Genomic DNA, 16,458 nt, shown 5'->3' on the forward strand with positions numbered 1-16,458 from the left:
ATGTCCAACCCTACTTCGGGTTAATATTCCTCTAATACATTACTGATCTAGGGTTCATGCTAAGTTCGCATATCCACATGCAACTAGTTTGCCTTTAATGCATACGTCAACAAGCCTACACGGCAACTGTGTATTCTGGGATTTCTCATACAGGTCTTCTCAAACATTAATACAATGTAGTTAAACAAGTGTTCTCAGTTCAGTATTTCAATACATTGTTCTTAACATATGCTCGCGGATTAGTTTCATTGATGCGAGTAATCCTTTACACACAGGTCAACAAAGGACAAGGTCTCAGTTCACGACCTCAACAAGTGGCCTGCAGGCAAGTTACATTTTAATTACACACAGAGGTCAAGACGGCCATGTTGTATTTCGGAATGACATCGTCCACCATTTTAAGTCACATGGTGTCTTTACAGAGCAAACCTAAAATGGCGGATTGACCTAAAATGGCAGCTTACATTGATTTTAAGGTCAGGACCTTGCAACACGGATTTCTTTGCAAGTGGCTTACAAGCAGCTTGGCGTAGGCCAATATACATATATTCATTGCAATAGGAGGTACGATATAATTTCCCTTTTGACAAACCCTCCTTTTGGCCTATGCCAAGTGCTAAACTACTTTGGATCTCCTTGCAAATAACTCCATGCATCATCGTCCATGCACCCTGAATCACTGTCAGAAATATCTATTGCCATCAGATAATTCGCTAAAATTTCCTTTAATATGTATTCCTTGGAGATTTTATCCGGGGCATCCAATTTATGTCCTATCATACCTATCGCTTGTGCACAACATCCCCCTAGCATTGAACATATACTAGGTAGACACTGAATACAATAACAAAGGAACAACAGAATTTCCATAATGGTCAGTAATACCGAAAGTACCTTCCAACCCCAAGATCGCAAGAAGTCCCAGAACACAACGCTAAAATGTCAGTTTCCCTCAGGAATATGCACTTCTGAACTAAGGACGTGCAGATTCTGTATTGCCTTAAAGATAGTTGGGGAGGAATCTGGCACGAAAACACAGCAAGTGGACCCCACTAATTTACACACTCCACCACGTTCGGCCAGAATGACATCTAATGCCATCCGGTTCTGAAGCGCTACTAGTCTTATCGCTTTCTGTTGTAATGTCATATTATAGAGTAGGTCCGTGGTCCGGTTGATGGTTCTCTCCAGTACTCTCGCTAGTCTTCTGATATCTTCGGAATTCGCTATCTGCCCCCAAAATGGCACAACTGATTTTGATATATCTCCTGTAACGCTCACCTGGCTCCCACAGGGGCATCGATCTGAACTGGACAGCTTCGGCCTCCACCAATGTGACGCGTAGTGCCGAGATGACGAACTGGACTGTCCCACCTAGCTTCGTTTGCTTGGCCCGTAGGAATATTCTTCTGCAAATGGAGAAAGGGAATTAACCACCCATGGAGTTGAGCGTGAACCCTCCCCCACTCCCGCTGTTCTCCCCACTGATCACCTTTGATGTCCCCTCTTATAGTCTCACCTGATGGTTTAGAAAGATGAGCTCTCCACCCTGCATTGAGCGCAGGGGCGCGTTGATAACCAGTTGCTTCACTGGCTCGAAGGAATTGGTGAGTTCCAGAACAATATTGACTCTGAGATTCCGGCAAGACGCCGTAAGTATGTAGTTCGTAAGAGTTCAAATGTCTGACTTTCACTCTTGTCCGATTCCTTGCAGGTTGCAGCTTGACCCTAGCGAAGAGTTCCTCGTGGCAACCGGTAATATTCAGGTAAGGATTTGTATTATCCAACACAGTTCGATAAAATAATGTCAATATGTAAACTTTTGCGTTCTCCCTTATTCAGGCGCTGAGAGAAAATATGAAGTCTCAGGGAATAATGCCTCCGGCGGTAAAATCAGGTAAGTCTATTGTGCTGAGGAGGTTTCCCCTTATTTTCCCTTTGATTCACCTTGCTGTTCCTTTGTTTCCCCTTAGGGGCCGGGGTTCGGTGAGGATGCAGTGGAAGCTGCGCCGACCCGTGAAGAGGAATAGTACTCCCTGTGGTAAAATCAGGTAAGTCTATGGGGGGCAACTAATATTGCCTCTGTGTATTCCCTCACCTTGCTGTTCTTGTCTTCCCCTTAGGTGCCGGAGTGCAGCGGGAGTATGCAGAAGGATGCGGTGGAATGTGAAGATGCTGCGAAGGCCAGTGAGTTCAGCGCAGCGCTGCTGCAGGCGAGGCGACGCGCATTAAATAACTTCTTTCTTCCAGCTCGAAGGCGCGATGTATCAGGAATTCAGGTAAGGATCAAAGGTATTGCTCTTGTTCTAACCTTTTCTCCTTCTTTCTCCCTTTTTCTAGGAGCTCCAGACTTGAGGCGGGTATGGCAGAAGACTGGATGCAGACTTGCAGGCACGGTGAGCGTTACGATGCTGGATGCAGAATAACGCGAAGCTGTGCTGCTCTTCGGGCGTGGTTTAAATAGCCTCCAAAGTAGTCCCAGGTAAGTATTCCTCCCCAGCCCCACCCGAGTAAAAAAATAGTCCCTAGGTAAAGTAGTCCCTTCCAAGCCTCTTTTGGCTTGGAGCTCTTGCAGCATGGTCTGCATCAGGTGAGTTTGCAGCATGGTCTGCATCAGGTAAGTTTTAATCTATGAGCCTGGCGCCTATGGTGCCAGGACTGACTCTCCATATGAGCCTGGCACCATCGGCGCCAGGAATGCACCCAAATAGCCCCTAGCAGGGGTTGTTGGGCTTGCTTAGAATAACTCGATGCCTGCTTCCGGGGTTGCTGGACTTGGTCTGGGTCCCCGGGGGTAGGCATCATGACAGCTCCCAAGACTTGTGCTGGAGTGTCACCGTTCTCGTCCCGCCGTGGATGAGCCTTTGAAACCTCTATTGTACTAGCTATAAACACCCCAGATAACAGGATCCCTAAATAACAGGTTCCCTGCCAACCCCTGGGAAACCATGGAAATGCTACATTACCGCAAACAAAGTAGAAAGGATCACCTACATACAAAGGTCTGTCTTCCCCCATCAAATTTGCAACGTTGGCACAACCTCTAAAATCTCCCATTGACTGAGTACCATTCCTCTGTATGCAGAAAGAAACTGAATCGGGGCTATGGTTAACAGTATAAGAAGGAGGCATGGCATCCTTATTGCCGATCGGAGCCATCTTAAAGGAAATCAAAGATTGGAAAGGACGAGACAGTCTGTCGGAAGGCCTAATAGAAGCAATGTTGGGCTTACTCCTATTTGCGAAAAGCGAGCATCCCATGGGAGTCAGAACACGTTTCTCAAAGCTATTCAAATTAGTGCTATCAAAGTTCCCCGAGATGCTATCGTTCCAACAGCCAAAGAACAGTGCTCTAAGAGAAGCATGACAAGCAGTTGTCAAAGGTAAAGGATGAATATACCAACCTAGCCCCTTATCCCTGTGTTGCGGTAAATGTGAGCAGACCCAACAGTTGGATTTATTAAAAATGGCATGTGTGGCATTCATGATAAGTAGCAGAGTATTATTGTGGTACCTTTGTCTATGCTGGGATTCCCGAGGGGACAGAGTATGCAAATGTACAAAGGGAGTAGGAACAGTAGGTACATTTTCAGTCGGTAACAAGGATTCTAAAGGATGCGTTTCCTCGAGGTACCATAAGCCTAAGACAGTGACTATTATAAAACCAAATATTATTATAAAAACACAGCAATACGTTTTCGGGGCATAGGTGCATTGTCCATTATCCCGGTTGGTCACACAATCCTTTACAAGTCCCATACGAGCGGTAGTGGTGGCAGGCATTGTAGCCTTCAAACGACAAACCCCCAATGTTCGTTGCTGGCGACCTCCCGGCCGCGCGACTTCTTAGCCCTTCCACAATGCTAGCCAACAGAATCCCCTTTCTCAAATTTGGGCAAAAACAAGCCCTCGATGATCCTTTCCTTCTCCGAATGCACAGCTGAACCGTGCCGTAAGTCTATCAGATGCACAGCAAAACCGTGGCGTGAGTCTATCTTCTTGGACGCAGATTGTACCTTGCTTTTTTCGGTACTGATTGATCCGGAAACAATGTGTGTCACTTCCCATTGGAAGCAACGTATCAGAAACAAGTGAAGATTGCGGATTTGAAACAGCAGTTTCCGGAAGCAAAACCTTTGGAGAGTATGGAGAAAAAATGGCAGGCTTCCCAAGCCTCACAGGCTCAGAAAGATTGTCCAATACACTCTCGGTGCTATTTACTGCTTTGGGATCATTGGTTGCAGCGTTAGCGAGGGGTTCTGTTTCTTCTGTATCGTGTGGCACTGGGTGAGGAATTTTCTTGACATGTGACGCGTGGATCCAGTTCTTTCTTCCAGAAACCCGCAGCGCTGTTTGTGTGACCACAGGACCTGGAATGGGCCCCACCAGCGAGGTGCAAGGCAGGAAGAGCGCTCAAATGCCTTGATGAGCACCCAGCTTCCAGGCCGTATGCTGTGGCCCGGGCCCTCATATCGCAGAGGTAAAGCCTCTCGCACCTGGTGATAAATCAAATACAGGATTTTAGTCAACTGGCAGCAATAATCTGAAAGTAATACATTTTCAACATTTCTCAAAGATCTACATTTAGGAAGGTTCCAGATATTGGCAGGTCTCCCCATTTGACCTCAAATGGAGAGAGCCCAGTCTTAGTTTGAGGGGTTGTATGCATGGCTAATAACATGATCTGTAAGGCGTCTGGCCATTTTAATTTAGTGCCGGCACACGTCTTAGCGAGCTTGTTCTTGATGATACCATTGTGTCTTTCTACTAGTCCGGCGCTTTGAGTGTGTCTGGCCGAATGGAACCGTTTGTTGATCTGTAATGCCGCACATATCTGCAGAATTACAGCAGCGACAAAATGTGGACCATTGTCCGACCAGATGACTCTCGGTAGCCCGAGCAGCGGGAATTATTCTTTTAACATGGTTTTCGCAGTAGTCATGGCTGTAGCATCTTTGACAGGGAAAGCCTCAACCCCTTTACTAAAAGCACAGATGACCACTAATACATACTTCATATTATTACAGCATTCCATTTCAATAAAATCAAAGTGGATGACTTCAAAGGGGACAGAGAGTGGCCCAAAACTTCCCCTTGGAGTTGCTGTCCCCTTTCCCACATTGTGTTGTAGGCAAATCATGCAGTCCTGAAAATAGCGCTGGGCAATTTTTGAAATTTTGTCATTCGCCCAAACTTTCTCTAACATTTTCGTGACCTTCTGGGCACATATATGCATAGGACCATGGGCCATGATGACCATCATCATTACATAAGCATCAGGGAGTAGCTATTTCCACTCAACTATGTCCACCCAACACCCGTCATCATCAAGGTTCCCCAAGCCTTCAGCCCACCTCTTGGATTCTTCTAACGTGGCATCAGCTTGGATATCCCGTACAGACCCAACACCCTCGTTCATTGCATAAGCATTTACAGTCTCCCTTGAAACATACATCTCCGTAAAGAGATCGGTAGCAGTTTGTCTAGCTATCTGATCAGCGAAAGCATTCCCTTTTCCTATGTCATCTGTAATCTTTCGATATGCTCCACATTTCATAATGGCTAACTGAATAGGGAGTGCAAGCGCTGAGAGTAGTTGTACTATTAGGGAGCCATGTTGGATCTTGGTACCATGTGAAGTTAGGAACCCTCTCTCTGACCAAAGTCGACCAAAGTTGTGAACCACCCCAAAGGCATACTGACTATCAGTATATATGTTTACTGTAAGCCCTTCGGAAAGTTCACAAGCTCGGGTCAATGCTATAATCTCTGCGGCCTGCGCAGTTATGCGTGATTCTCTTGGTTTCCACGACCGTGCTTAATGTGTTGATTGCAGCTGTGGATGTACCATCCGGAAGTTTGAAGCAGGAGCCATCACAAAACAGATCTCCTTGCGGATTATTCAAAGGAGTGTCTTTCAAATCAATTCTACCCTTTGTCTCTTGTTCGGTAGTATACAAACAGTCATGTGACTCTTCATCGCCGCAAGTAGTACCTTGCGGGGAAGGTAGGAGTTCAGCCGGATTAAGAACACAACACCTCTTAATTTGGATGTGAGGAGCAAACAAGATCAATTCAAATCTTGTTAACCGTGCAGAAGTGAGGTGTTGCGTTTGCGTTCGGTTCAGTAGAACATCTACAGAGTGAGGCACCATCAGGGTTAGATCATGGCCTAGGACCATTCCCTCACTCTGTTTTACAGACACAGCAGCAGCAGCGACAGCTCGCAAACATCTTGGCAAAGCAAATGCTACACGATCAAGGGTGGAAGAAAAGTAACCGCACGGCCTATTCTTCCCTCCATGTTCCTGCGTTAATACAGCCAAAGCACATCCATCACATTCATGCACAAACAACACAAAGGCCTTTTCATAGTTTGGTGTGCCCAAAACTGGGGCCGAGCATAATGCAGTCTTGAGCAAATCAAACGATTGCTGGTGTTCCGCGTTCCACGGCAATGGTGAAGAAATGCCCTTCTTTTTCATAGCCAACATTGGTTTGATCACTAGTGAAACATTTGGGATTCACAATTTACAGTAAGAAGCCATACCTATCAAGGCTCTAACTTCCTTCTGTGTATTTGGGACAGACATGCCAGAAATGTGTTTTATTCTCTCAGGTGTCAATCTTCTTCCCTCCTTTGACAGGAGATAGCCTAAATAGGCAACCTCCTGGCACCAATATTGAAACTTTTTAAGCGAAGCTTTGTGACCATGTTTAGCTAGATGTATAAGCAACAACACAGTGCCCTCCTTACAGGCGCTCTCAGAATCAGCAGCTAAAAGCAAGTCATCAACATACTGAAGCAATGTTCAAGTAGAGGGTAATTCAAGGGTATCAAGCTGTTCTTTCAAAGACCTACTGTAGATGCTAGGACTCTCTGTGTACCCTTGAGGTGCACAAGTAAATGTGAATGAGCGTCCCCCTAAGGTGAACGCGAACAAGTATTTACTATCCTTGTGTATAGGAATACTAAAGAAAGCATTTGTTAGATCCACCACACTAAAGTTAGTAGCTGTAGCTGGAATCATGGTCAATATTGTCGTCCCATCAGGCACAATTGGAAATTGCGCAGCGACGACTTTATTAATGGCACAGAAATCAATTATGAAACGGAATGGAATTGCATTATCGCCTTTCTTGTACACGGGTAAAATCGGACTATTGCACAAACTTCCTGAAATTTCCTCAATCACCCCGCGATACACAAAATCGAAAACAATGCATTTCAAAGCTCGCTCGCCGTCAACTGAAATCTTATACTGGGGAATGCGTGGCAGCTCAATTCCATGTTCAAAACTATCTTAACAGGCTCAATCTGTAAAACACCGACATCGTTGTCATCAGCAGTCCATAAGGTCTCTGGTACATCAATGAATTCTGGCGGCAAAGGTCTAGTCAATAATTGCGAGACAGAAAGTTGCTGTGGTGAAATCGTCAAGCGCACTCCATCAGAAGAACAATACATTACTGCATTTAATTCTTTTAACAGGTTCAACCCCAGCAAATTCTCTCAACAGTTCGAAGTCAACAGAAATGGACAGTGGTCCGTAAAGGGACCCAAAGAAATGGATACCGGCGAAGAAACTGGACAAACAACTGGTGTGCCAGAAAACCCTACAGAAACATTGGTTTGCCCTGACAGTGGAATGTTTGGAACCCGAGAATGATCAATGGAACACTTCTGTGCTCCAGTATCTATCAAAAACTGATGTTTCCTATTTCCCACCACCATTTCAACATAGGTACCTCTCTGATTGACGGGAATAGGTGTAGGTTCCAAACCCTGCTTTGGGCAATCTTAACAAAACAGAATATATCAAAAGGAAGCTCTTCAGATAGATATGCAGCAGAAGGATGATCAAATATGTTCCTAGAATCCACACTCAGAGTCTGAATTTCCTGTGAAAAAGGTTGCTGAGGATTCTGTGCTAACTGACCTCTACCAGGGCCCCCTACACCTGGGCGACCTCTGGATCGTCTACCCATATTCCCAAATGTGTTATTCGACCTCTGTCGAAGGACAGGGCATTTTTGCACGCCAATGACCCTCCTGTTGACAATAGGCACACTGGTTAATGTTCACAGGACCCAAGGTGACATTCCCTTGTGGAACATACTGACCTCTAATCTGTGAACTACCCCCTGTGGGGCCTCTAACAATTTGCTGTGATAGTACTTTAGTCTTTAAATCACCTTTCGCTTCTCGGCTCTATCTTTTTCATTGTTGACACGATTCTCATAGTACTGAGCCATGTGCAGTACTTCTGATTGGGACTTCGCCTGCCAAGCGCTCTCAGAAGACATCATTTGTGACTGGATGTCAGGCAGCAATCCACGCACAAATGTGTCCACAGATAACTTTTTCCCAGACTCTGTGCCTAAGTCTTGTCCGCTGAAATCTGAGAATACCTGTTCGAACCGATTAAAGAACTCGGTAGCGCCATCAGACTTCCCTCGGACACAGGCCGTAAGTTTGTCCCAAATAATTCTTTTCTCAGGGATTATGGTTTTCAATTTTGCAATGATTCTATCAGGCAAAGTTAGCATCACCTGAGGCGGTCTTTCAACAGCTGGCCTTTCTCCATCGCATCTAGTTATATTCGCCCATGTATCTCCCAACCCTGGTACGTCATCTATAGTCCTAACTTGTTTCCACAAATCTACGGGCAGGAGTACAGGAAATAACAAATCAATATCACCTAAGGTGAACACTGAGGACTGCAAGATGGACTCTATTTCTTTATAGAATCCTGTCCGATTTTTCCTAATATTAGGAATCGATCATCTAATAGTATTCACTTCCTGTCTTGAGAACAGGACATGAACAAACTGTGATATATAATGTGCAGGAATGTTCACAGCGACTACATTTGCTGTAGGATCAGCCGCAATCTCAACCTTCAGGACAAATGTCGGAGGAACCTCTCTCATAGGCAACTGAGAAGTAGGTGACTCCGAACGCTTACTAAGCAACCGAGCTAAATCGAGCACTAAAGCAGTCGAAGAAGTGTCAAGTGAAAAAGCTCTCTTATAAATACTCAATAACTCTGTGGAACAACTAATCTTTCATTTTACACAATCATCCTGTAGGTACTCTATCATTACCTGTATCACTTTCCTCTGCATTTCTGGCGTATACTGACTATATGTGTCATATACCTCAAATGGAGTTATCGACATATCTGAAATCCATCTAAGCGCGTCTTTCGTACAAATTTGTGCTTCCTCAGATATCGATTTCCGACAAGGAAGGAACCGTTTCTGTACATACATACTTTCCCCCTCGTCATCCTCATTCTGTAACCTTTCCAACTCCTTTCTATACTCAAATAACCTCTCGACATGCTCATTTACTTTCTCCACAGTGTCTCTTGAAAACGCTAAAGTGTTTAGATCCCTTAACCCTTGCGGGAGATCTGTATTATTTAATTTGCCCCACATTACACATAAATGAATCCCTAAACCTTCAATAAAAACATTTTTCTCAAGAAAATTATCCATATTAAAAAGTGTGGCAAAAACATTAGCTTGATCATCCCTCTCCATACAATGCTTAGCCCATGCAATCAACTCACGTTTCTTCTCTGGTGGTACAGTATTGAGAGTGACAACCTTTGACCCCGCACCCTGATTGACTACAAGCGGCACAGGACCACTTGGAAGAGATGGAGCAGGCAAATTCAATGGAGGTACTGTTACTGGTGCAATAAGAAGAGATGGAGGAGTAGGTGGAGGAACAGTAACTGGAGGAAGAGGAACATTAGGAGGAGCAGGAACAACAGGAACAACAGCAGGAAGAGCAGGAATAACAGGAGGAAGAGGCAAAGCAGCAGGAAGAAGAACACACAGAGGTGGCGCAGAGGCACCAGGCCTTCGTTCACTTAACAATTTGTCTATGAATTTGTTGGAAACATGAAGGTCTTTAGAAGGATAAATTTTCAGAATTCCAAGTGAGAAAGCCCTATCCATGTTCCTAGTCGACTCAGAATGCTTATCTTGGTCATACAATAATGCTTTTTCGGCATTCGTTTTATGACGGCGCGCATGTTTTTCTCTACTCTTAAGTTGCTGCAACGCTTCTTTTTTCCAATTCTGTAAAATATCAAATGCTGCAGGTCTAGCCTTTTTCTTTAATAGAATTGACTCTAAATGCTCAATACGAGGGATTTCAAAACTACCATTGATTGGCCACTGAAGTTCGGAGGCATGCCTGGTTTGTCTGTGCCAAATATCATTAAATACTATACTTCCAATGCCATGCTTACAGTACATAGTACAAGCCGGCGACCCCTCCTGTGGTGCCGGACAGCTAAATTCCAAAGATTGTCTATCACTGCGGAATAACGCCCTGAAGCAGGTAGACAATTTCCCAGGCATATCAAATTATTGGTGTTAGCTGGTCAATAATTGTGTCTGCAGATACAATACGCCAAAATCAAATTATCAGGATATTTAAGAATCGGGTCATGACTCACCTGATCAGTCCTAAGGAGGACAGATCGGATTACAAAGAATCTTACCCTACTAATCTTACCTCGTGTTTGGTGATTTCAGCAAATCTGCCCACCTCGATAAGTGGACCCTCGGCAAGATGCCGTCTTGGACCACAAGCTAATCATCCAGGGATCGGGTCGTGCAGCGCTGCTGAGGTGTCACGTCTCGTTCAGTTGGGGCCCCTTTTTGTCACACCGTCCGATCCCGGCCCGATAGCGAGGGTCAACCTTCGATAATCCAGCATCAATCTTGAGGGTCCCTATTTGGGCACCAACTGTGAAAACAAAATCAAAATATCGAGGCTGAGTACCCCAAAAGGAAATACACCGAACACAGGTTACAAAGGAACATACAAAGAACTTTATTTTATACTGAACAGTTTTCCAAGAAAAGTAACAGATAGCTATCGGCCTTCAGTACAACACAACGAACTCCAGCGTGGTTCAGTGTGTTCAGTGAGAGACGCTGTACATTAGAATTTGTCGCTCTTTTATACCATTTGCAAACATGATGTCCAACCCTACTTCAGGTTAATATTCCTCTAATACATTACTGATCTAGGGTTCATGCCGAGTTCGCATATCCACATGCAACGAGTTTGCCTTTAATACATAAGTCAACAAGCCTACACGGCAACTGTGTATTCTGGGATTTCTCATACAGGTCTTCTCAAACATTAATACAATGTAGTTAAACAAGTGTTCTCAGTTCAGTATTTCAATACATTGTTCTTAACATATGTTCGCTGATTAGTTTCATTGACACGAGTAATCCTTTACACACAGGTCAACAAAGGACAAGGTCTCAGTTCACGACCTCAACAAGTGGCCTGCAGGCAAGTTACATATTAATTACACACAGAGGTCAAGACGGCCATGTTGTATTTCGGAATGACATTGTCCACCATTTTAAGTCACAGGGTGACTTTACAGAGTGAACCTAAAATGGCGGATTGACCTAAAATGGCGGCTTACATTGATTTTAAGGTCAGGACCTTGCAGCATGGATTTCTTCGCAAGTGGCTTACAAGCAGCTTGGCGTAGGCCAATATACATATATTCGTTGCAATAGGAGGTACGATATGATTTCCCGTTTGACATGCGTTGACCCCTCATTAGGGGTAGCAGATTGTGAGCTCTCCTGCATGCTACCCTGTAGATGTTCCAGGCTCAGATGTATGGCTCTGGTCATGGTATCATGTGACGAGGACATTTGTTCTGCCAGCTCCTAGACCCTATGGCTGGTGAGATACAGACTTGCATTGCATGTGACAGTGCTCCTGCATAGACGGTCGATTTACCGCGCCAACCATCTTGAGGCCCCCTGGATGCAGTTATGCATGATGTCAGCATTCCCTAAGTGTTACTGTCCAATGGTGTGCATTTCTACCTGTCTCTGTTCCATCCACAGATGGCTTGACGTGTGGGGGCAGGCACTAACGGTGGTGTTAGCATTTGAACATGTTCCTCGTGCTGGGCATGACGCTGAACATCTCTGGCATGATCGTCTGATGACACCTCCACATAGCGCAGGGCACAGCGGACATCATGCTGCGATGGTGGTGTGTGCAGCGGTGTGAGGATGCTCAGAGGGGAGGACTAATGTGAAAAATTGCAGACAGAGAATAAAGGTGGCTGGTTGCAAGGGAGGCACCCCTCATGCAGGTCTACATCCATGCCTGCAGTGGCCTGCTGTGATTGTTGGCTGTCATCCTCAGCCTGATCAACCAGTCCGATGTGGCACTTTCCTTGCATCTTCTCGGTGGCACAGATTGCAGACCTGGCGTCTGTGTTGACCCTGTGGGCTTGTCTATCTGAATGGCAGGAGTGTATATCGGTGGCCTGGTGGACTGGTGCCTCTTCCTGGGTGGCACACTCCCACTCAGTGTACTGCCTTGCCCTGTCTGCTTGCTGCCAGTGGTTGTTACTGGTGTCGTGGATGGTCCAACCTCCTGGGATATTTCCTAGGTGTCTTGAGTTCCTGTTGGGACAAATTGACATGTGCGTTACCACATTGTTGCTGATGTGCTTTGGAAAACAACATTCACTGTCACTTGTGCTCTCTCATTGCTGTATTTTGGGCATCCTGGGGTGGGGGGCTGGCATCATCTGTCGGCCACTGTGTTCATGGCATACATTGCATATGGACAGACAGGTGTGGGTTGGCCTGCTAGATTTATAGGTGCATCAAAGGGATTAGTTGGGCAATGAACTGTCCTGTGCAGTGGTGCGTCTGGACTGATTGTGGCAGGTATCTGGTGGTCCAGTCAGGTGGGTAGGTTGAGTACATTTAGTTGTGTGTGGGTCAGGTGGGAATGTTGTCAGATGTGTACTCCTCAATGTTTCTGTACATGGGTCATGGTAGCCGATGGGCTTTTGCCAGTGACGCAACTATCAAATGTTGTACATCCATGGGTAGGGACAAGTTGCATGGTTGCATGGTGGCTAATTTGGCTGTGCATGAGTGTCAGGTGAGGGGGGTCGGGGTGTCACTGGTTGCTGTCAACAGGGCCTGGAGTCTAACATGGATGGTGATTGCTTTCTGCCTGCAGGGTTGTGCAGTCGTTGTTGCGTGTGTCACTGTGGTACTCACCAAATTCAGCTTGGCTGCTGGCTCCTAGCTCTACCGTAACCACGCCCTTGATCCCAACCATGTACAGTATTTCTCTGACCATCTCCTTCCACAGTGTCAGTAGCAGAGGTTCTACTGTGCCACCTCCAGTGGCAGCGGTGTCCTGGTGGTGATTTGAGATGAGGGTCCGGACCCTGACCATGAGGTCATTCCATCTCTTCTTCATGTCCTCTACACCACCTTGTCCCTTATTTCAGCCCATATGTTGTTCTTAAGCTGTTGGCTGATCTTCCTGTGCGATGCCCCATATAGCTCATAAGAGTTGGCAACCACTTGCTCTGCCAATACTGTGAGCTCCTGCTTGCTGAATTTGGGCTTACACTGCCTCATATGGGGCACTGTGCCTTTGGCCTTTGCTGTGGACAAGTGTGGCCTTGGGTGGGGGCCTGGATGACACTCCTATCTCGAGATATTGGATGGATTGCACTTTTCAAAATTGCCACAGTGGAGCTTCCCTTTATAGTGACAACGAATTTCCATGGTGGTAGCGTTAATTCTCCCCTTTTTTGCCAGACTTTTGTGGTACCATAAAACTTTCCGTGGTACCTCCGCTAGGGGGAATTACCATTAACGCCAATGGTGTGTGCGCACACCTGCCAGGTTTTCATTCGGCAGTGAATCTGCAGCAATATATGGTGCTAACGCTTAATCTACCATAACGTAACTCATAATGAGGCCCTTCGTTTTCACTCTCCTATATATGAACTCAGCATGGTGTTTGTTGAATACTGTGGGGAACATCTTTGGGCTGTCATTTGGTGAATAATATTCCTCAAACGGACAACACCATAAGGCAAACCAGGAGTATTAACCACTATTAACGCACAGCTGGAGGCACATGCAAAATGCAACCATAGACTGCTTCAGTGGCACACCTTGATAAGCCACCCGAACTCATTGCATTCATTTTCTTGAGCTTAAGATCCAATTCAGTCTTTGTTAAATCCAGAAAAAGAGGATGTTGGCTACCTTTTTTGATTTGGCCTGCACCGCTGTTATCTAAATTGTGGACAGGAAGAATCAATAGAGGTACATATCACGTATCAAGTAAATGGCAGATGTTGTGCTTATAATCTTGATATACCTCTATTCCTCTATACGATAGCTCTGTAAAACAGTTCATTATACATGCACAGAAATATAGATTAGAAAGTCCAAAGCAGACATTGCACCGCACACAAAATATACAATCTGATGAAATCCTTGCCAATGTGAAAACAATATTTCTGCTAAGGCCTTGATTAAAGTCCTCTTATACAAGTTTGTAGTCTCATATGTCAGGCCTTTAATGCAACAGATAATAATATGCTTTCTACACAAGGCTAAAATATCCATCTGATCCAGTTAGACCTCACCCCCAACCTCTTTCTCCTTAGGCAGCCTGGCCTGGCAGTGGACCCTGGGGTGTCTGGCGTCAGCCTCCTTGGTAGGGTCACTGTTTCTTTAGCAGTCTTCTTGCTGGGCACTGCTCTGACATTTTGTAAAGTTGACTTTATTCTCTCTAAATGATGAATTGCTTCTGGGCCTACATAGCCATCAATGGTAACAATTGTGGGATCGCTAAGAGGGAATATCAGTGTTGTCTATAGCGCAGCATCAGTGGTGGAATCCCAGCAGCCCAACGTCTGGCCGTGACTTCATCTCCTTTAGTTTTTACAGTGGCTGCATGTCCCAGCTGTACTTATCCACATTACAAAAAACTGAACCAAGATCCTACAAAATCTCTACAAGAAGAAATAGAGAACTTGATGAAACATGCCTTACATGAGGAATGGATAAGCAAAGAAGAACAGCTATTTGTATGCAAAATCCATCCCAGAAAGGGAGCATTTTATATACACCCTAAGGTGCATAAAAATATAGAAAAAAAAAAAATACCCGCCAGGTAGACTGATAGTTCCGGCAATCGATTCATTATTGGAGCCACTATCTGATTAAACAGAGGTATTTTTGAAACTGTTTGTTGAACAGATGCCTGCATATATGAAATATACGACTCACATGCTTCTCATTCTAGAAAACATCATCATCGAATCAGGTGATATTTTAGTAACGATGGACGTAGAATCAGTACATACGTCCATCCCACAAATGCAGAGTTTAGAAGTGCTGAGAACTATCCTTGACACGAGAAGAACCTTTAACTCTACCAAAAGCTTTATACTTGAATGTGCACGTCTAGCTATGTGTGAAAATGTCTTTCTGTTAAAAAAAAGCCCATATGAGTATGGGTGCTACATTTGCGCCCGATGTGGCAAATCTGTACATGGCAAACTTCGAGCACAATTTTGTAATAGGACCTTTGAACTCTTTAGAACAACAACCATTTGGCAATAACCTGGTAGTGTGGAAACATTTAATAGACAACGTATTTCTTGTATGGAGAGGCCAGGAAGATTCTTTGTCAGCCTTTCTTGTTTGGATCAACTTATGTGATCCCCACATTAGATTTACGATGGAAAGGAACAAAACCAGAGTAAGTGATTCATAAAATGGAAGATCATTTGGAAACAACTCTGTGCAGAAAGATCACAGAGAAAAACACGCTCTTACATTACTCAAGCTTTCACCCTGCAGATTTGAAACTCAATCTACCCTACGGTCAATTCCTTTGCATTAGAAGGAATAGTACGGAAAAAACTGAGTTTATCAATCACTCAGTAAAACTGCAGGATAGATTAATTGAGAGAGGATATCCGAAAAAGCTGGTCAATCAACATCAACATTACAAATGTACATTGAACACCCACGGAGAGATCTGCCTGTTACCTAAAACCAAGGACAAGAATAATAGACTGATCTGTGTATCCACTTTTTCTTTCTCCAATAAGCAACATGATTAAAAAAAGAGTGAACAAAAACAGGCACCTCGTGAAATGTCCTAGGAGTCTGGCCTACAAGCCCATGTTTGCGTTTAAACGTAACATGAATTTGAATCAGAAATTAGTACATACTTACAATGAAACTGATGATAACCAAACAGTGATGAATCAATGGGCCTGACACCCATCACAGGACATCATAAATGTGGCCATTGTGTGGCATGTCAATTCACTTCTACAAAAATGTCCTTTGAATATGGGGACAATAAGGTATGGATCCTAAGTCACACCAATTTTTTTAGCAAAATCATTATAGATGTTATCCCATGTAATTTATTATATGTGGGAAAAACTATGAGAGAAGTGTGCCAAAGAATATCTGAACATCGCTCCTGTATAAGGAACAAGGTGCAAGATAAACCATTGGTAGAACATTTTGCCAAAATAGGACACACATATAAAGATATCAAGTGGTTTGTCCTCCAGACTATAACAACCTCTATGAGAG

This window comes from Ambystoma mexicanum, chromosome 11, assembly GCF_040938575.1.
Source record: "Ambystoma mexicanum isolate Mex_15411 chromosome 11, UKY_AmexF1_1, whole genome shotgun sequence".
Taxonomy (NCBI): domain Eukaryota; kingdom Metazoa; phylum Chordata; class Amphibia; order Caudata; family Ambystomatidae; genus Ambystoma; species Ambystoma mexicanum.